The sequence below is a fragment of the Malurus melanocephalus genome, unplaced genomic scaffold (genome assembly GCF_030028575.1).
Source record: "Malurus melanocephalus ecotype Western Australia unplaced genomic scaffold, MMel_1.1 scaffold_128, whole genome shotgun sequence".
Lineage (NCBI taxonomy): Eukaryota > Metazoa > Chordata > Aves > Passeriformes > Maluridae > Malurus > Malurus melanocephalus.
The window spans coordinates 173,091-180,661 of record NW_026623360.1 but is presented as its reverse complement, the minus strand read 5'-3'; the positions used below and the strand labels follow the sequence as shown (position 1 = coordinate 180,661).

General features: G+C 45.5%; 2 long non-coding RNA genes across 2 annotated transcripts; one reads left to right on the top strand and one right to left on the bottom strand.

The window, feature by feature from the left end:
* The first annotated feature begins 6 nt into the window (after positions 1-6).
* Positions 7-5,255, top strand: LOC130576110 (uncharacterized). Its single transcript, XR_008965638.1, has 4 exons — positions 7-2,514; positions 2,986-3,102; positions 3,848-3,949; positions 5,194-5,255. It is a non-coding gene; the product is annotated as an uncharacterized LOC130576110 (long non-coding RNA).
* LOC130576111 (uncharacterized) lies at positions 4,028-6,910 on the bottom strand. The gene is made up of 3 exons (XR_008965639.1): positions 6,858-6,910; positions 5,170-5,281; positions 4,028-4,574 (listed from the first exon to the last, which is right to left on the bottom strand). It is a non-coding gene; the product is annotated as an uncharacterized LOC130576111 (long non-coding RNA).
* Positions 6,911-7,571: the final 661 nt, after the last annotated feature.

The following is a 7,571-nucleotide window of genomic DNA, read 5'->3' as shown; positions in this document are numbered from 1 at the left end:
TCTGGGTTCTCTGAATTTTGGGCTATATCATGGAGCAAAATAGGAAAAATATATAGTCACTTTCTGAGAACTGATAGAAATCTGTTTGTGTAAATGAAAGTTGAGAGTTTGAGATTCTGSCATTGTAAAATGCATTTTCTCTTTTCTATTCTAGAAATAAATTCTAAATAAACCAGCAAATACTGTAGGTCATAGATAAATGAGTGCATAAATAACATAAAATTATACAGACTTTCCTCGACAGTTTTTTGACTGGATTAGTTTGGAAATGGGGCAGCTCTTGTTACTGAAGGAGCAGATTAATTCTTTTATGAGATTTATATAAGTGTCTAGAGTCAAACCACTATTTTTGGATTYTTGGCTGTCCCTAAAAAATAAAACCAAAATGTAACTTTGATTCTTTTGCAGTGGGTGACCAATATTGTGACTTTCGATTCATTTATTAGATTCTCCCTTTACTATTTGTGAATTTTTTTCTGGCTTAAAGAAGTCTTTTCAAGAAAAAATGTTACTTGTAAATATTTCTGGTGAAATTAATAGATACTTTTGAATACAGTTGGGTTAGTGTGTGTTTACTTGTGTTTGTATAACAACACAATTCCAGTGAGATACTGAYAGTTTGTTCCTGGCATGGTGCAGGTGATGGGAGGATGTGGTTAAATCAGGTCAATAAATATTATTTTGATGTTCTGCTCTTAGTCTGCTGGCAATTCTATTWAATACTGAACTGAAATGCAAAGTACTTGTCCTTTCAGATCCCAGGCTCCTTCCCAAAAGATACAAACAGGAATGTAGAACTCCTGTGGATTTTGATAGCTCAGTGTGATGCTCCCCAGGGGTGGCCCTGTAAATCCAAGCTAATGTGTATTTTTGGGGATTCAAACAGAGCTGCAGAACACCCTCATGTCCTCCATGGATGAACTCTAAAGGTGTCCATACGTGAACACTGAACTTTTCCATTTCCTGTTGCAAGCACAAGTCCTGTGAGGAGCTGCTGGGTGAGATGGGAATGCTCAGCCTGGAGAAAAGGAGGCTCAGGGGAGACCTCATCCCTCTTTACGGCTTCCTGGCAGGTGCTTGTGGTCAGGTGGGGGTCAGGCTCTGCTCCCAACAGGATGAGAGGAACTGGCCYCAAATTGTGCCTGGGSTGGTTTAGATTGGCTGTTGGAGAAAAGCTGTTCACTAAAAGGGTTATTAAGYATTGGCACAGGCTGCCCAGGGTGGTGAAGGAATCRCCATTCCTGAAGGTGTTTAAAAAATGTGCGGCTGTGGCACTTRCGGACATGGGTTAGTGGTGGATTTGRTAGTCTGGCTTATAGTTGGACTTGATCTTAGAGGTCTTTTTTCAACCTAAACAGTTCTGTGATTCTATGAACATTTGACAGCTGATGTTCTGGAAGCAGGGAGGATCCCTTTTGTGCTTTTAGGATTCCCTTGTAGTGTATGATCAAGGACAGTGCTGTTGTGTGGATCTAAAGCAGAGATTGAACCTGTGTTTCCTTCCCGTGTTGTTTTGTAGTTCTGGACTTTGCTGTGGACYTTACACTTATTAGAATATTGCAAAATTTGATTTACTCACAAGCACAAAAGGCTGAAGTCAGTCATTTTAGTGACTGCTCACGGCAGTGTTTCTGTTCATGATCCAAAGTRAAATGAATTTATTCTTGCAGAAGTGGTGATGCTGCTTTTCCCCAGAYCCTGATTTCAGGCCTATTTCACTTTGTCTTTATGTACATTCATAAAATGTGCTGAAATCCCAGGAAGTTATCACCAGCTGGAAGGGGTTTTGTGTGTCACTTAGGATTTCCCTGAATATGATAATTTTATTCCCTGTTGCTGATGAATTAGGATCCAGGAGGAAAGGTAAGTGAAGTGGGGAATGARCCACTAAACCATGTCCTTTGAAAGCAGCCAGTTTTACTGGTGCACTTCCTCTGGTCCTGGGGAATTCCTGCTGGGTTATACCAGCTATACACTGAGGATTTAAAAAAAAAATAACCAAGAAACATAAAACCCAGCAAGAGCCCTGAGAGCTGTGTATGATACGTGTCCATTCTTGTGAAGTGCTTTTATTTTGGGAAAAGTGCTTAAATGGGAGAGAGAAGAGAATACAGTGCYTCAGTTTGCCTGATCTGTTGAACACAAGTTCAGGTATGTGGGCACTACATATAACTTTTTATTCTTCATTTGTTTTCATGTCAAAAACATCGGAAATAATCACACAATCCTTGGAAATTSTAAGAAGTTTTGTGGGAAAGTTCGTCAGTTGATCTAGCAGTGCTGACCTCATCTGGGTGGTTTTCTTCCCTGGCATTTGCAGATTCTAAGTGTCCATGACCCCACATCAGTAAGGTGTCCTACACCACTCAGGGAACTTTAGTACAATGGAGAGAAAGTCACATAAATAATGGGCTCTTGGGTAACCTTGTTAATGGGTAACAGTGAGGTTTTTCATGGTGTTTCTGGAAGGAGTGTAAGGTGAACAGCAGAACTTTGAACTCTGCAGCAACTCAGGTAATGTGCAATGCTTTTAAACAAAAAATCTGACTTTAAACATTGTTGCTTTCATAAATCTCACGGATAGGGCTGTACTGCAGAGAAGAAAAAACCTAACCTTTCCCTGACAGGTCTCTTCAGGCACTGGTAGTGTGAAACTGCWRTTATGAGTTTTATCAAGAGCTARCAAATGTAGTTTAATTTAAARCCTGGGRTTCTTACATCCTGTAATTAKTTTTTCAAGATCTGTTTCTGTTAGATCCATGAMTTCTAAAGCTGAARTAGCTGTGCTTGCTCACACCCTGGCTGGGGTGCAGCTGGAGCTGTAAAAAGGTCCTTTAGCAATCCCAGGAGATGCTGTTTCACTAAAACCTCATTTAAATCACTGCATTGCTCCTGCTCCCTTGGAATTATTGTTGCTTCCATTGTTGCTCTTTCCCAATAACATTATGATTATTATTATAAATTCCCACTCCATTTCTTCCATAGCCCTTTGCTCTCCAGAGGTGGTGCTTTAGGAAAGCCCCTCCTGCCTGGAAAGGTACTTTTGGCTTCAGCCACATTCCCAGTCCCCTGGAGTAGGAGGACCTGTGCTGTCCCCAGTAGGTAAGACAGACATCCTTTCTTCCCTTTCCCCTTTCATCTTTCCTTTCCTTCTTCCCTTTGGTTTTTCAAGGGGTCTCTGGAGGTCTGGGGAAGTTCTTTGTCATTCCAGGGCAGAATTAGCCCTGGTCCCACTAAAAGCAGGAGGAATCACTTTATACTTGTTTTTGGATRCACATTTTGTGTTTTCTCTCTTTTGCTGACACCATGTGGTGAAGCAGCAGCTTCAGTTCCCTGCTGGAATCTCAGTCATAGCCCCCACCAGATAAATGTGCAGTTTAAGGTCTTACACCCTGACCAGGACAATTTCCTGTTTCTAGACATGAAAAAAAAAAGGAGAAAACTCAGACTGGATTGGAGCCAGAATCTAGAATGGGGGAAAATGAGGCAGCATGCATGGAACRGGCTGGGGTTGGTACATCCAAGTTGGATGATGCCTGTGTGGAACAGATCCTTCTCTTCCTTTGTCCAAAGTTCAATGGCAAAGGAGTGAATAACTCAAAAGTGGGGCCTGAAATGAAAATAGTTCCATTAAAATTAGGCAAAGAATRCAGTAAGAAAAAATGGGCATTATTTTTATGTATGAAAAAAGTAGGGGAAAAATGATGGAAAATGGCACATTTATTTGGTGCCACCTCTCTTTTTTTATGGATAAAACCCTACAGTGAGCAATCAGAAGAGAAGTGGGGAAGCCAGGAGCCTCTGACTTCCACAGTGGACTTACTTTCTGTTTTCTCCTCTCTTTCAGGACAGGAAAGCCCACTTAACTCATCTTTGCCAAAAGCTTTGGTGTTTGAGCAGCCAAACCCAATGGGCTCTGGAGGGCATCTGGTCCTGCCCCTGGTGTGGGGTAAGTCCTCAGCTGTCCCCAGAGTGTTGCAAATCCAGAGGGATGTGCCTGGTTTCAGCTGTCCTTGCCCTGGTCCCTGTAGTCCCCAATACCTGAGACACAGAGAGCCCTGGCCAAAGTGGCCTTTGCCACCTCGTTAGGAATATGGTGGCAGCCCCAGGAGCAAGTTGGAGGTGACAACTGGGGCTGTGTTGGAGACTGATCCAGGTCAGGTCAGTGTTTACCTGTGGGGGTTGGCCCCCACGCTGAGTTTAAGCAGGATCAGGGGGACAGATGCTGCATTTTGTGCACCCTGMGAGTTTACAGCTCCCTGGAGATTTCCTGCTGGGATGTGGCATCGCCCAGAGCAGAATTAAACCTGTGCCTCCCGTGGGCATTGCTGGCCTTTGTCTCTCTGTTGTGCCATCAGACTGTGGGAATTTGCTGCTGTCACTGTCACTGCCACCCCACCTGGGGCTGTGTCCTGCAGCCCTTCCCAGCCCCACACACGAGCTCCAGTGGTGCCTCTGCTGTGTTGGGAGTGTTTGCTGGGAATGTGCCTCATCCCTGGGAGTATCCTTTTGTTCCTGAGCAGCCAGACAGAGCTTTTGGGCTTGTCASCTTCAGAGTTTGATGGCAAAAGTCACTGAAAAGAAGAATGACAATGAAGTTTGTCAAAGTGCTGCTGTCAGACCCCACTTGACAGTATTGGCTTTGTGTTGGAGGTTGTTGTGTATTTGCACTGCAGGGAATTAATGTACAATTCTCAATTCAGCCCAGAAAGTCCCAAAGGCTCTAACAGGAATATTTCTTTTTTACTTCCCTTTGTGATAAGTTAATCTCTAACCAGTCATGAGCAATTCCATTATTTCTCCTGGAGAAAACCTCATGGCATAGGCAGTTTGCAAAGGAACCCAGAGTTATGTTTGGAGCAGAAGAGCGCTGAGAGCTGCATCTGCCTGCACAGCCCCAGCCTGGCAATCCCCACATGGAACAGACTGAGCAAATGGGATTAGATGGAGCAAAATCCCTTCATGGAAGAGATTTTCTCCTGTGCTCATCAGGCATGGGGCAGGAAGTGAACTTTGGAAATCAGCTGCTCTGCCMCCAGAAAGAATCACTCACATCAGCATGAGTGACATGACTTGTGCCCACCACTCACGATTCACCCAATCAAAAACCAGAGTAAAGGTTGGTTTGGGTTTGAGAACTTGAAATACCTTTGAAATAAAAGAAATCACCTTTTTCTTCTTTCTTTCTTTCAGATGCTGGACTTGCCTCTGTGGATGTGTGCTGAGCTCTCTCTGCAGGGGACTATCAGGCCTTAATGGCTGTGAGTTCATGTTCTTCTCACTGGGGAATTGAAGATAATTAGTCATTAATTGCAGAAATGTTTTCTGAAACCTTTCCCCTTTCCTGATCTTTTGTATGGGACAAGGATGGAGAGCGAGCAGAGGAGCAGCCTCAGGCTGGAGAGAGGCAGGAGAAAGGCAAAGGAACCTGCCTGGCCTTACCAGGTCACCTGTGGGGAACAGAATGGACACTTCGGGGGCAAATTGAGGTGAGGCATGAACAGTTTGGGGCAAAATCTGACTTTATCTACAGGGAAATAMATAGGGGATATTTTTGAGGGGAAAGCTGGGATAATGAGTTCACCCACTTCAGCCCAAGTTGTGTTTGCACAGAGTGGAACCAGAGGTGAAGGGTCAATTCAAAACCAACCCTACACAACCTCTAAATCCCAGGATAAATTCTACAAGCTGCCCATTGAGGGACTAAAAATACATAAAAATGGAACCAAGAGCATTAAGGTTCCTGGGAATCCCATTACAGCATTGTCACAGCATTTTTTTACAAATCATTAAGCTTTTTAGGACAATGCATTTCTCTGTTGGGTTTATTCACTCYGTGGGATTTGGGGGTTATTTGGATTTGAATTTCCTCACAGTGCTGTGACACTGCTCAAGAGCTGGTAGGAAAAGCAGAGTTAGAGCTCCTGGCAGGCACAGGGAGCCCCCACAGTGGATCCAACTACTGCCCACCAGCCTGGCCATGAGGGATCTGCTTTGGCTCCTGTCTTCTGCCAGGGAAAGAATGGTTTCAGTTGATTCACATTACATTCCAGCAGCCTCATCTCCTGGGGATTCCTGGGCAGCTGATCCGCTTTCCTGCCCCTCTGGCTCTCAGCTCCCATCCAGCCCATACTAGCTGTGGGGAGGAGAATTTGTCCTTCCAGCAGCAGCAGCAGGACAYGASCACTCACACCCTGGCACTTGGATTGTCCCTTTGGGGGGTGCTGGTTGCTGGGATTTAGATAATTTCCTRCATTTGTCTGCTGAAATTTCCAAGCCCAGGGGCTTTAGCTGACAAGGCAGCACAAAGATTATTCTCTGTGTGATGCCCAGATTTGGGTTTCAGTTTCAGCTTTGCTAGCTTACATGATTTATACTCATAGCCCCAAATTCCCTGCTGAACTCCCACAGGAATAACCTCATAGTACCTCAAGGAGCGTGGATATTTTCATGCAAAGCTGCCGCTTTAACRCCAGCTGTGTCAAGCAGCAGAGGTTCCAGGGAAGCTTAGTGGGATCGRGACAAGGACAGGTTTATATTCCATAGAATTTGCTATTTATAACTCTCATCCCCCAGCCCCACCACTGTCCCTGGTGGCACTTGACAGAGTTCCCTGAAATTCAGCTGATTCCACCCACGCTGAGGCCAGGCTCCAGTTGATATCTTAAAGCAGGGGAAGGCTGTGGTCAGACACACTCCTGGCCTGTGCTGAGGCAGCACCTCTGCCCAGGTGAGGATGTCTCTCCGTGCAGAAGCCTGATTTTGTGTCAGAGCCTCAGGAGTGGCCTTCGGAAGTTCTTTTTCCTGAGGAAAGCAATGCACATATCTACCTTCAGTGCACCTCCAGTAKGACCCACCTGTGAATGCCTTCCATCAGTTCTGTGGTTCCAGCTGGCTCCCTGAAAAACTCCCAGCTTAATCCAAACAAAACTTCATCCCACCTTTTATTTTAAGGCATCTCTGAGGGCTATTGCTTGAGATGTAATTTCTGTGAGGGAAGCTTGCCTTGGCTTTAAYGCTGCTGATGRATGATGTCCTCAGGCTGGAAGAGAAGGGATTCAGGGTGGGTGGGACATAACTGGTGGGTGTGTGGGAGCTCTAGGAGGCTGAGCCCTTCTGCAAMTGTGCCAGCATTCCCAGGTGCCAGCTGTTCCTTGAGGTATTTTTGGGAAGTCTGGGATGAAGCATCTCCATGGCTGAGGAGCCACAGGCAGGCTTTTATCCATGTCCATTCAAGTGCTGCCCGGGCATCCCAGTGCCCATCCTCTGGATATGTGTTTTGCACAACGCATGCCATAGGCAGGATGCTGCAGACACAGCTCCTCCCCTGGAAATACAAAGGACAAGTAGTACTGGTCCCCTTTTTGTGGCTCCCAGCCTCCTCCAACCCTACATTCCTGGCCAACTGGGACACATGGAGGAAACACCAAGGAACATTCGTGGCAGTGACTGGGAATTGCCAAGGGCTYCGTCCAACTCTGAGCCAGGAAAGTGGCCCTGGCCTCAGCACCTGCTGTGATTTTGGRCTGTAAATACTCAGCTGCAGGAAACGTCCCTCTGCAGGCAGGACC